The sequence below is a fragment of the Carassius carassius genome, chromosome 6, assembly GCF_963082965.1.
Source record: "Carassius carassius chromosome 6, fCarCar2.1, whole genome shotgun sequence".
NCBI lineage: Eukaryota > Metazoa > Chordata > Actinopteri > Cypriniformes > Cyprinidae > Carassius > Carassius carassius.
The window spans coordinates 29,360,797-29,374,920 of record NC_081760.1 but is presented as its reverse complement, the minus strand read 5'-3'; the positions used below and the strand labels follow the sequence as shown (position 1 = coordinate 29,374,920).

The 14,124-nt window shown below is 43.6% G+C and overlaps 1 pseudogene; it reads right to left on the bottom strand.

Moving 5' to 3' along the window:
* Window positions 1-129: 129 nt before the first annotated feature.
* LOC132141688 (large neutral amino acids transporter small subunit 3-like) lies at window positions 130-13,358 on the bottom strand (annotated as a pseudogene).
* Between the last annotated feature and the right edge of the window lie 766 nt (window positions 13,359-14,124).

Here is a 14,124-nt window from a genome sequence, read left to right as displayed (position 1 = left end):
GCTTAACTTAATCCACCCTTGCTAAATAAGTATTATTTTATTATATATCGTTTTGAAATTAAATGTAAAAAATAATAAGTACAGTGCATGTTGTGATATTTTTGGACTTATAGTGTATTTAGCATTTACCTACTTGTATCTGACATCCTCAGGGTCAGGAAAAGATTCTCCTGGCCAATTAATAAAATAATTAAAAGCAGTTGAGGAAGACGAGGCAGGCAAACCCTGCCCATAACCAGAATATAACAGAAAAAGAGACGTCCACATCGTAGATCAGCTAGAGGACAAGACAGAAAGAGTCATGTTCAAATGCCACACTGTAAGACAAAAGCATTTGTCCAAATACTTTGCATCGGTGTTGCTTACAGTGTTTGTTGTTGTATGTATTTAAATAAATCTCTACCTTGACTCCTGGAAAAGTGACAGCCGAGGAGGCGTATGAGCCAATCATCAGTGAAAGAATCGTAGACCGCACATTTCCAAACCTATTTGGCAACTGAGAAAATCAATCATGAAGAAAAGAATCATAAATTAACATACTAATGTATTCAAACTGTAACGTTTGTCTATTGCCACTAGAAAGCAGTATGAGCTTGAAGTTGGAAACAACCCTCAGCCACACAACATCAGCAATGTGGGTGTTTGCTACTGATTCAAAAGTTTGATGATGATATGTTCGTCAATAAATAAATGCATCATTTTATGGTGCTATTTTATTTAATCATAATTAAATATAATTATTATACATAATCGCTTTTATGTAGTTTATCAAATAAATTATATACAAAAACAAATAAAATTATATGAATTAATTGATTTATATAATTGTATTTATTTGTTTTATATATAATTATATATGTATCACATGAAATAAATACATAAATGTTTTAGGATTTATTTTTATTTTAGTTTAATATGTAATTATATTTATTATGTGATATATAATTTACATTAACATTTACATTTAATCATTTAGCAGACGCTTTTATCCAAAGCGACTTACAAATGAGAACAATAGAAGCAGTCAGACCAACAAGAGAACAACAACAGTTTACAAGTGCCATGACAAGTCTCAGTTAGTCTAGTACAGAACACATAGCCAGGGTTTTTTTTATTTTATTTTTTTATATATGTATATGAAAGACAATAAAAGTCCTAGTATTAGTTGGTTAAGTGCTGGCGAAAAAGATGAGTCTTAATATGTTTCTTGAAAATGAGTAAATTATATATAATTATATTTCAATGCATACATACACACACACACACACACACACACACACACACACACACAGGCTGAGTGATACTAGAGAGATTAAGCAAAAAAAAAACAGGCATATAATCCTGCAAGTGTAGCACTCGGGTTACTGCCCATCTTTTTTTTCCTCTGAATCTAAATCCAAATGTTCCATACACTCTTTAGAAAAAGAAGTACAAACCTGTCACTGGGTCACCTTATTTAACCATAAATGGTACATATTAGTACTTTAAAAATACATATAGTACCTTTTGAAAGTGAACTGCACCAGTGGCACTTTTGTACTTTTTTCTGAGTGTAAAATTGCCTCTGATTTACTTGAAACATTTAGCATAGAATAATATATTTGTGGGTATGATAAAACGCTGAGCTAGGCATGTGCTGCTGTGCCAACAATGCTCTACCATTTCCTAGCAGATAAACACACACACACATGCCAAACAGAACTCAAAAACAAACAGAGACACAGATATCCCTATTCAGACTGATGCAAACACAAACAGTTCATTTCAAGCTCTACTCTACTCTATTCAAACCTACTATTTTAGTATATAAATAGGCTGCTGAAATGAAATACTTTCAGGAAGCTGAAATGTCATTCAGTGTGACATACGATACTCCATTTAGAAATTTTTAAAGAGCAGTTTGCCATTTTGTTTATATTATATACATGCAGTTCATACAGTATACATGCGAAGCTCATATAAAAACAGGTTTTTTATCTTAGTTCAACTCAGAGCATGTGTGTTTGTGTGTGTGTGTGTTTGTGTGTGTGTGTGTGTGTGTGTGTGTGTGTGTGTGTGTGTGTGTGTGTGTGTGTGTGTGTGTGCCAGTCTGGGACTATTAAATTTGACGGGCAGGACAGTAAACACACAGATCACAGAAACAGAGAGAAGAAATGGGACAGAAAGAGGAGAGTGGAAGAGTTCAGTGCGGTTGGTAAAGTAAAAAGGGAACATTGTGGCAATGTTTGCATGTCTTTAAGACAAAATGATCTAACTAGAAAAAAATAATGTATCACATCTTCAAGTTTCATAACATCCACATTTTTCTTGTTGAATATGGATTATAGTAAAATGGTATTTTTAAAATTAAAATCAAAAGTAAAATGGGTTGTGGACTTTGTGATGGCACAAATACCCAAATGCATAAATGAAGTGAATTACAAAATATAATCCCCATTTAAATTCATCCTAATAATAAATTGATGGTACATTTCTGGTTGTGTAAAAACAGGAGCATGTGAGGGAAAGCCAGGAAAGTGCATGTTAATGTGCGCTGTGTTGGAGACTTGGTGGAGTAGAGGGCGTGAAGACTGATCTGTGCTGTGATTGGCTGAGATCAGCATGCCAAACTGTAGAGTGAGGGGATGGAAAACGTACTCGGTTACTAACGTAACCTCGGTTCCCTGAGATGAGGGAACGAGTACTGCGTAAGCTAGCTTACGCTATGGGAAAAGGTCCCCTTTTCTCGAGAATATGAAGCCAAAAATTATCCTTAATTTTTAAATAATGTAAAACGCAGTGCTGCAGCACAGCAGACCCAAGCGAAGCGGCTCGCGCGCTTATTGGCTGTGCTGCGGCAACTGCAGCAACCTATGGTGAGGCGGCGGAGAGTAACGAACCAATGGGGGCGCTTCGCGCCCATTGGACGTCAGAGCGAGCCAAAATAGGCATGGCTGGAACTATATAAGCCACCGCTTCACCATAGGGATCAGGTTTTAAATCGACTGAAGCGATCACCCGGTCCGAGCACATAGCACGGCAGGTTACGCAGTACTCGTTCCCTCATCTCAGGGAACCGAGGTTACGTTAGTAACCGAGTACGTTCCCTTTCGAGAGTACTCTCGTACTGCGTAAGCTAGCTTACGCTATGGGAACACAATGTAAAACGCCGTGCGTGCTCGGGAACTTCGACCTGTCACAGCCCGAGGCGAGAGCTCGGGGCTTTATAGCAGGAGAAATCCCAGTCCCAACAGCCAACCTTAGTGAGCTTTATATAGGGAACGAAAAAAGGGGGACGTGATAAGGCTTAGCACGTCTATATAGAAAGTACCCTGGCCTGCAGGGCAGGGACTTGCAGATTATAGAATCTAATAAATGTGGACGGAGAGGCCCAGCCTGCCGCCGCACAGATATCATCCAGTGGTATCCCGCAGGACCACGCCCATGACGAGGCCATACCTCGGATGGAATGGGCCCTGATGCCGAACGGGCAGTGAAGGCCCTTAGATTTGTAAGCCAGCGAGATAGTGTCTACTATCCATCGCGATAGGCTTTGCTTCGTGGTGGCGAGACCTCGGGTGCGCCCACCAAAGCATATGAAGAGCTGGTCCGACCTCCTGAATAAGGCGGAGCGCGCAATATAGGTTTTAAGAGCCCTGACGGGGCAGATGAAGCTCGCGTTGCTTTCGTCGCTTTGCGAGGAAAGGGCTGACAGCGAGATGACCTGCGCTCTGAACGGTGTTGAGAGCACCTTGGGGACATAGCCGTGTCTTGGTCTGAGAATGACTCTGGAGTCATTAGGCCCAAACTCGAGACAGTCAGCGCTTACAGATAGCGCATGTAAATCCCCCACTCGCTTGACTGAGGCCAGAGCCAGTAGAAAAGCGGTTTTGAACGAAAGAAGCTTCAGGGGCCTCTAGGACCGTAGACAGGTCCCAGGAAGGGATTGAAGGGGGTCGGGGAGGGTTCATCCGACGAGCTCCCTTAAGGAAACGAATGACCAGTTCGTTTTTTCCCAGTGATAGGCCGGCCACCGGAGCATGAGAAGCTGCAATGGCTGCCACATACACTTTGAGCGTAGACGGGGATCTGCCCGCATCTAAACGCTCCTGTAGGAAGGAGAGTATCTCCGACACGTCACATAAGTGAGGGTCTAGGTTCCGTGTCCCGCACCAGGTGGAGAACACTGACCATTTCTGCGCGTATAGGCGCCTGGTTGAGGGCGCTCTGGCTTCCGTAATGGTCTTTAACACTCCCTCAGGGAGGTTCCCGGGTACCCGTTGAGGGGCCATACATGAAGGGCCCAAAGTTCGGGGTGGGGATGCCAGAGCGCGCCCCTCAGCTGCGTGAGGAGATCTTTCCGCAGCGGTATTGGCCATGGGGCTGTACTGGACAGCTGCATCAGCTCGGAGAACCAAGGTTGGGTCGTCCAGAGTGGGGCTACTAGCAGCATAGCACATCTGCTCTTCCTGACCCGGTCGATGACCTGCGGTAGCATCGCGACCGGTGGGAAGGCATAAAGCGGGCGTCTGGGCCAATCGAGGGCCAGCGCGTCCCTGCTCTTTGAAAAATATATTGGGCAATGAGCGTTGTCTTCTGAGGCGAAGAGGTCGACCTCTGCCCTGCCGAAGATGCTCCACATCAACTGAACCGTCTGTGGGTGAAGAGACCACTCCCCAGGGGGAACATTCGCCCTGGAAAGCATGTCCGGGCCCCGGTTCAGGATGCCAGGTACATGCGCTGCCTTTAGCGAGCGCAGATTGTAATGTGCCCATGTCAGAAGACGCTCGGTCAGGGTGTGCAAGGTTTCTGACCTGACACCACCCTGGCGATTTATGTAGGCCACCACTGAAATGCTGTCTGATCTGACCAGAACGTGGTGGCCCTTTAAAAATGGGAGGAAAGCTTTCAGGGATAGCATTTCCTGAAATCGTTTGAGCGGGTAAAGAGACCCGGCTTTGAACGACACGGCTAAATGCTGAATAGTGAGAGCGCGCTGTGACGTCAGACGCGCTGTACATGTCACAGAGTCTATGTCTATCCCCAAAAAGGAAATCCTCTGGCTGGGAGACAGAGCGCTCTTGACAGTGTTGATCGTGAGACCCAGGCATTCTAAATGGCTGAGGATCCAGGATCTGTGTGTCATCAGTAGTTCCTCGGAATGGGCTAAAACTAGCCAGTCGTCGAGGTAGTTCAATACTCGCACTCCCCGCATTCTCAGGGGTGCGAGAGCGGCATCCATGCACCGTGTAAACATACGGGGCGCTACGGAGAGGCCGAATGGAAGAACCATGTACTGATAAGTCTGCCCCTCGAAGGCGAATCTCAAGAGTGGCCTGTGATGGGGTGCTATTTGAATGTGAAAGTAAGCGTCTTTCAGATCCACTGAGAAAAACCAATCCCTCGGGCGAATTTGCGCGAGTATTTGTTTGGTAGTTAACATTTTGAACGATCGCGTCATAAGCGCTTTGTTCAAACGTCTGAGATCTAGGATGGGTCTGAGACCGCCATCCTTTTTTGGTACGAGGAAGTAGCGGCTGTAAAAGCCTGACTCGCGCTGCGCAGGGGGGACAGTTTCTATCGCCCCTTTTGCAAGAAGGTTTATCAGTTCGGCGCGAAGGACGTGTGTCATTTCGCTTTTCACTTTCGTTTCGACCACGGCGCGAAAGCGCAGCGGTCTGCGAGCGAACTGGAGCGAGTAACCTCGTTTTATTATATTCAAAACCCAATCTGATATGCCGGGGATGGCCTGCCATGCAGCGGCTCGTGCGGCTATGGGTTGAATGTGTTTCGGGCACTGGCCGCCTGTTATGAGGGGACCAGTAGCTCGAGTATGCTGTGCTTGTGACACTGTGGTGACAGCGCTTATTTGTAGGGTTGCGCACTGAGAAGTGGGCACGCGCGCTACATTTAGAGCACCTCCGGCGCGAGCGGGAAGGTGGGCATGAAAGGAGACCCGAGTGAGTCTTTGTGACACTTGGGGGAGTGTGTATACATGTAGGGGTGCGTACTGTGTAGTGGGCACACTGCCTACATAGAAAAAGCTCTTTTTGTGCTTTATTGAGGTCGCCGTGAAAACGGTGTTTGTGTGCAAGCGTGCGTGCATTGTAACAGGCTCGTTTACTGCAGTATAGACATCTCCAACCGCCTTTAGTGAGGGGATTGGAGGAAGCATGTGAGGTTTCTTGTGTGGTGGTCCGGCCGCAGCGGGACTTAACCACGGTCTTTTCAGCCCGAAGGTCAGGAGGTCTTCGGAGGCTCGGGGTTCAGCACAATCCTGGGCCGAGGTCCCCGTCTCTCTGGCGGTTTGCGGCTCGTAGAGCGAGAGCGGTGCTGGGTTTTGGTCGCTGGGCGAGACTGTAAGTCTGGCTGCGATGGCTTCGAGGTCTGAGGGGGCGGCGCATTTCTACGGCGTCCCGCAGCAGAGCTAGAGCGTTTCGGCAGGAAGTGTCTCATTGCCTGCGACGTTTTCTGAGCCTCAGTGAAGCGTTCAGCGAAACCCTTAACCGACTGGCCAAAGAGGCCGGAAGGCGAGATAGGAGAGTCGAGAAAGGCGGATTTGTCGGCGTCTTTCATCTCCGTGAGCGTGAGCCAGAGGTGTCGCTCTAAAACAGCGAGGCTTGCCATGCTTCGGCCGATCGCTTGTGCTGTGGTCTTTGTCGCACGCAGGGCTAGATCAGTAGCGCTGCGGAGATCTTTAAAGTCATAGGTATCTGGGGCAGACTCGTCCAGGTTACGGAGAAGTCTGGCCTGAAAAACCTGCAGCACAGCCATGGTGTGTAGAGCCGAAGCAGCTTGACCAGCGGAGGTGTAAGCTCGGCCAGCGAGAGCTGAGGTGGTGCGGCACGGCTTGGATGGATGCACAGGCTTCGACCGCCATCCAGCGGCTGAGGGCGGGCAGAGGTGTGCAGCAATAGCCTCCTCGAGAGGGGGGAGGCTCTCGTAACCGTGGTCTCGGGCGCCGTCGACAGAGGAGAGCGCTGACGAGACAGAAGTCTTCAAGCGTGCGGAGAATGGGGCTTTCCACGACTTCGTGAGTTCATTGTGAACTTCCGGGAAGAAGGGGGCGTTTCTTTGCGGAGGGGCCGAAGGGCGCCCCTGCAGGAACCATTCATCCAGCCTGCTTTTAGCGGGCTCGTCTGGAGGAGACCAGTCGAGCTGAAGGTCGCTGACAGCCCTTGTAAGCACGCGAGTAAGCTCCGCGTCGATATCGGCGCGTTGTCCGGTGCAGCTGGGTGCTGTAGAGGGGGGGGGGGGTCCGCAATGGAGCCCGACCATTCCTCACTACTGGACGCGGCGAGAGAAAGGCTGTCGTGTCTGTCCTCTTCCGCCTCAGGCGCTCCGAAGGAGAAGGGGGCGCTGGTGAGCAGGGACTGGCGCTGCTCGTCCACGAAGAGGACAGGCGAAGGAGCGAGAGCGGGCGAGGCACGCGGGGAGTATTCCGGCGTGAGCTCGCATGTAACAGTATGCTCAGGCATTCTCTGATCGCGGCGTTTCTTACGCGGCACTTGAGAGAGAAGAGGCGGAGCGGGTGGAGCATCGTGGCTGGTTTGAGCTAATCGAGCCCGCAGGGTCTCTGCCCCCAGGCTTCTCCGGAGAAGACAGCGAAGTGCAGGTGAGATCGCTGAAGGAGATGAAATCTGATCCCTATGGTGAAGCGGTGGCTTATATAGTTCCAGCCACGCCTATTTTGGCGCGCTCTGACGTCCAATGGGCGCGAAGCGCCCCCATTGGTTCGTTACTCTCCGCCGCCTCACCATAGGTTGCTGCAGTTGCCGCAGCACAGCCAATAAGCGCGCGAGCCGCTTCGCTTGGGTCTGCTGTGCTGCAGCACTGCGTTTTACATTATTTAAAAATTAAGGATAATTTTTGGCTTCATATTCTCGAGAAAAGGGGACCTTTTCCCATAGCGTAAGCTAGCTTACGCAGTACGAGAGTACTCTCGAAAGGGAACATGTGCAGCACTCAAGTGATCAGCAACAGACAAAAGCAGTAGCTCTCATGCAAGTACAGAAATTGGCATCTTATGCACAAAAAGAAATGCAACAATCACGTGTTTTGATATTACATATTGAGGAGCAGTATTCAAATAGCAATTAAGGTAAAATAAACATAGCCTAAAGGCGCCATACATTTCACCTTACACGTCCTCAATAGGACCTCAGAATATAGAATAGGTCAAATGGAAACGTTGCAAAGTTATCATTATTATACAAACCCAATTTCAAAAAAGTTGGGACACTGTACAAATTGTGAGTAAGAAAGGAATGGAATAATTTACAAATCTCATAAACTTATATTTTATTCACAATGAAATATAGATAACATATCAAATGTTGAAAGCAGGGCCGTAGCTGGGGTTTGCGGGGCCCCGGTGCAGGTTGTATCAGTGGGCCCTGTTTGAAATTGTTTAATTTATATGTTCATTCTATTTATTTATTTGTTCTAATTGCACAATGTTTAAGTTGTTTCATGTTTGTAGGTGTACAGGTACAGAAAACAAATAATTAAATATAAAATAGCACTGCATAGTCTTCACTGTAAAAATTAAATTAACTGTCAAACCAAAATGTATTCAGACACCTTCAACATTTCTTACATTATCACAGTTTATTTGCTCTAGTTTATAAAATGGTAATAAAATATGATAAGAAATCAGAGTTGAACTGTCAGAACAAATTCATCTTGATAATATCAGATAACTTTGATAGAAAGATATGTAATGGATAACAATCAAACCAAACTTCAGACAACTGTTAGTATGGCAATATTTACACTATCGATACTTTGTTGAACAATTACCAAGCAATGCTTAATTCTGTTTAGTCTGTGATGTGAAAAGGTTGCATTAGCAATTAAAGAAAAAAAAAACCCTTAGCAAACCATGAGGTCAAAGTGTCTGAATATTTATATACATTTTATATATATACCTTTTTATATATACATATATGAATATTTATATATATACATTTTTTTCTATCAATTTCACTAGTTGTCCACTGTATGAAGTTTTTTGGGGGGTATAATATGTCACAGTTCGCTTTACTTTGCTATACTCACTTACCTAAATTAATTATAGTGTCCTGCAATTTATTATATATAATATATGGTGTCTGAATAATTTCTGGTTTGACTGTGCACTCATTCTTGTTAAAACTACGGAGTAATTCAGTCAAGAGCAGTGAGTGATTTTCTTAATTTAATTTTCTTGGATTAACATTACAGCAGCTAGAAGCTAAATAAGGTGCGGTCACTTTAAGAGACAATGAAAGCATCCAATATAATACACATCCGATTTTTTCCTCAACTGTTTACTTTCACTTAAGACATAACCAACAGTTTTTTAGAACATACTTTCCAAGACGGGTATTTTGACATATCTGTATTAGTCGGCAAAAGAGCAAAAAGAGGCAAATTATGTGTTCAAGTGTTTTGAGATGCCTTTCTCTGCTTGAGCTCTAAACGCCAGAACACCACGGTGCTGAATTGGGCATTTTCACATCCTTTTCTGTTTGTTTAAACTGCGGTTTGTAATTGTTCGTCCAGGTGCAGGAGGAAGTTCGAGGAGAACTTCGCAAAGGAGAGCTCGGTTCAGTGTCGCTGTCTGTGAGATGCGGCTCTGAGACTGTGAGATGCGTGCGCACCGAACACAGCGTGCGAGTAACCAGTTCAGCTTTTCCGCGTCTTGTGTTTGAATGATTTAAACTCTTTTGAACGTTTAAATTGGAAAGTGGCCAGGCTTAAAAAAATATGCAAATGATAAGCTTTCGTGACGACATGCAGCAGTGGCCTGTCAACTGTCCTGATCATCTTTTTAGGCTAGCCTCAGCCAGTCGGTTGATCGCCGGGGGCCCCCACTCATCCGTGGGCCCCTATAATCATCACCACCTTTCACCCCACTTGCGACGGCCCTGGTTGAAAGTGAGAAATTTTGAAATGTCATGCCAAATATTGGCTCATTTTGGATTTCATGAGAGCTACACATTCCAAAAAAGTTGGGACAGGTAGCAATAAGAGGCAGGAAAAGTTAAATGTACATATAAGGAACAGCTGGAGGACCAATTTGCAACTTATTAGGTCAATTGGGAACATGATTGGATTGAATTCCCCCAATGCTGTGGTGAAAAATAGTGGAGCAATATCAAAAAGGAGTTTCTCAGTGAAAATTTGCAAAGAATTTGAAGTTATCATCATCTACAGTGCATAATATCATCCAAAGATTCAGAGAATCTGGAACAATCTCTGTGCGTAAGGGTCAATTATTACAACATCATGGCTGTGTAAGGATCTGGGTACTGAAATGGCCAGCCTGCAGTCCAGATCTTTCACCCATAGAAAACATTTGGCGCATCATAAAGAGGAAGATGCGACAAAAAAGACCGAAGACAGTTGAGCAACTAGAAGCCTGTATTAGACAAGAATGGGACAACATTCCTATTCCTAAACTTAAGCAACTTGTCTCCTCAGTCCCCAGACGTTTGCAGACTGTTTTTGAGATGTGTTGATCCCATGAAATTTAAAATCAACTTTTCCCCCCTTAAAATGATACATTTACTCAGCTTAAACATTTGATATCTCATCTATGTTGTATTCTGAATAAAATATTGAAATTTGAAACTTCCACATTATTGCATTCTGTTTTTATTCACAATTTGTACAGTGTCCCAACTTTTTTGGAATCGGGTTTGTAGTTATCTTGGATATATATATATATATATATATATATATATATATATATATATATATATATATATATATATATATATATATATATATATACAGGTCCTTCTCAAAAAATTAGCATATTGTGATAAAGTTCATTATTTTCCATAATGTAATGATAAAAATTAAACTTTCATATATTTTAGATTCATTGCACACCAACTAAAATATTTCAGGTCTTTTATTGTTTTAATACTGATGATTTTGGCATACAGCTCATGAAAACCCAAAATGCCTGTCTCAAATAATTAGCATATTTCATCCGACCAATAAAGGAAAAGTGTTTTTAATACAAAAAAGTCAACCTTCAACTAATTATGTTGAGTTATGCACTCAATACTTGGTCGGGAATCCTTTTGCAGAAATGACTGCTTCAATGCGGCGTGGCATGGAGGCAATCAGCCTGTGGCACTGCTGAGGTGTTATGGAGGCCCAGGATGCTTCGATAGCGGCCTTAAGCTCATCCAGAGTGTTGGGTCTTGCGTCTCTCAACTTTCTCTTCACAATATCCCACAGATTCTCTATGGGGTTCAGGTCAGGAGAGTTGGCAGGCCAATTGAGCACAGTAATACCATGGTCAGTAAACCATTTGCCAGTGGTTTTGGCACTGTGAGCAGGTGCCAGGTCATGCCGAAAAACGAAATCTTCATCTCCATAAAGCTTTTCAGCAGATGGAAGCACGAAGTGCTCCAAAATCTCCTGATAGCTAGCTGCATTGACCCTGCCCTTGATAAAACACAGTGGACCAACACCAGCAGCTGACATGGCACCCCAGACCATCACTGACTGTGGGTACTTGACACTGGACTTTAGGCATTTTGGCATTTCCTTCTCCCCAGTCTTCCTCCAGACTCTGGCACCTTGATTTCCGAATGACATGCAAAATTTGTCCAAAAGTCCAGTGCTGCTTCTCTGTAACCCAGGTCAGGCGCTTCTGCCGCTGTTTCTGGTTCAAAAGTGGCTTGACCTGGGGAATGCGGCACCTGTAGCCCATTTCCTGCACACGCCTGTGCACGGTGGCTCTGGATGTTTCTACTCCAGACTCAGTCCACTGCTTCCGCAGGTCCCCCCAGGGCTGGAATCGGTCCTTCTCCACAATCTTCCTCAGGGTCCGGTCACCTCTTCTCGTTGTGCATTGTGCAGCGTTTTTTGCCACACTTTTTCCTTCCCACAGACTTCCCACTGAGTTGCCTTGATACAGCACTCTGGGAACAGCCTGTTCGTTCAGAAATTTCTTTCTGTGTCTTACCCTCTTGCTTGAGGGTGTCAATGATGGCCTTCTGGACAGCAGTCTTACCCATGATTGCGGTTTTGAGTAATGAACCAGGCTGGGAGTTTTTAAAAGCCTCAGGAATCTTTTGCAGGTGTTTAGAGTTAATTAGTTGATTCAGATGATTAGGTTAATAGCTTGTTTAGAGAACCTTTTCATGATATGCAAATTTTTTGAGACAGGAATTTTGGGTTTTCATGAGCTGTATGCCAAAATCATCAGTATTAAAAGAATAAAAGACCTGAAATATTTCAGTTGCAATGAATCTAAAATATATGAAAGTTTAATTTTTATCATTACATTATGGAAAATAATGAACTTTATCACAATATGCTAATTTTTTTAGAAGGACCTGTATATATATATATATATATATATATATATATATATATATATATATATATATAAGAAGAGTTGACATAAGCACCATATATCTAAGGAAAATGCTGATGCAAGTCAGTCTACTTTTAATGTGTTTTTTTATATTTGTGTGTACGTGTTTGAGTACACATGTCTTACTGTTAGTGAAGTGAAGGTTAGACAGATTCCTCCAAACCCATTCATGGACACAGCAATAAATATGAGAGCTGATAATACTGTGCAAGAAAAGAAGAAACAATGCCTTCATTTCTTTAAAAAAAATTTTAAATATGCAGATTAACTAATTGCTGACCTATGGAATTACTTAGCAGTATATACTAATACTGACCTTTTGGATCATAAGATGCTACTGCAATCAAAACCATGGAGAATGCAAAGCATGAACTACGAAATTCATAAAACAGAGAGTTGCTGGAAGTGACCAAGATGTGGGTTGCAAGTAGATCGTATTGAAAACTTTCAGGCAAGACTTTGTCAAGCCAACATTCAACATCAGTTGGAATTGTGCTTGTCTAATTTTATACGGATAGCTGTGTGTTTCTCACCTGACAAACAATCTGACTGGACGTTCACAAACTTGTCCATCAGGACACCTAGCAGCAAAGTGGCTGCGCTGATGATGAACGAGCCAATCGTAAAGCCCAGATTCAGAATCTCCTCTTGCTCAATACAGCTCGGCCAAACCGTCTGTTCCGTTAAACTCACATTAGTGTCAGCCTCTGTGACATTCTCTAATAGTATCACAGGAAGAATTAGTCAAAATACTTTAAAGCCTTGCGTCATACCGCTGTTTTATAAAACTGCTCCGAATAAGACTTTCCCTGCCAGTGTGCATGCCTACCAACCATGTACTTGTACACAGGTGTGAGTAGAAGCCCTCATTCTTCAGCATAATAAAAAGGGAGCCCCAACCCAACAATACAGCAGAGAAGAGCAGGTTTTCTATGATTGATGTGACAGCCATCCACCAGCGCCTCCTGTAGGCCTGCGAGAGCGATACAGCCATTGCACTTAAAGCGTTAGTTCACCCAAAAATGAAAATTATGTCATTAATGCCTCACCCTCATGTCATTCCAAACCAGTGAGACCTCCGTTTATCTTCGGAACACAGTTTAAGATATTTTAGATTTAGTCCGATAGCTCTCAGTCCCTCCATTGAAGCTGTGTGTACGGTATACTGTCCATGTCCAGAAAGGTAAGAAAAACATCATCAAAGTAGTCCATGTGACATCAGAATTTTTTGAAGCATCGAAAAAACATTTTGGTCCAAAAATAGCAAAAACTATTAACCCTTCACCCTTTAAGAATGAAAGAAACCACAAGAAAGGGTACATATAATGTTGTACAGTCAATCAGAATAGGGCTTCTTAATGCAAACACAAAATTATATCAGAAGAGGAAGGGACATCTTTCTTTGTTTGATTTGGTAAAATACAATGCAACACATAAAACATTTGAACACTTAATTCAATTTTAACGAAAAACATAAAATTTGACGCTCTTGTCCATCAAGTCTTTGGTGGTCTACTTTCAGATTACTTGCCCAAAGTTTTATACACACACACACACAAAAAAAAAAAAGAATAATTAAAAAAACTCATTCATTCTTGAATGTGTACCGAAGACCACAAATGTGAAGGTAAGCAGGTATGAATAGACACTTTCTTTTCATATTAACCTGCACTCATTTAGGACACCAAGATTCATTAATCTATTGCTTGTGTGAGAACAAATGAAATGTGAAGTATCCAGGAGGAAATGCAGGAAAGAGG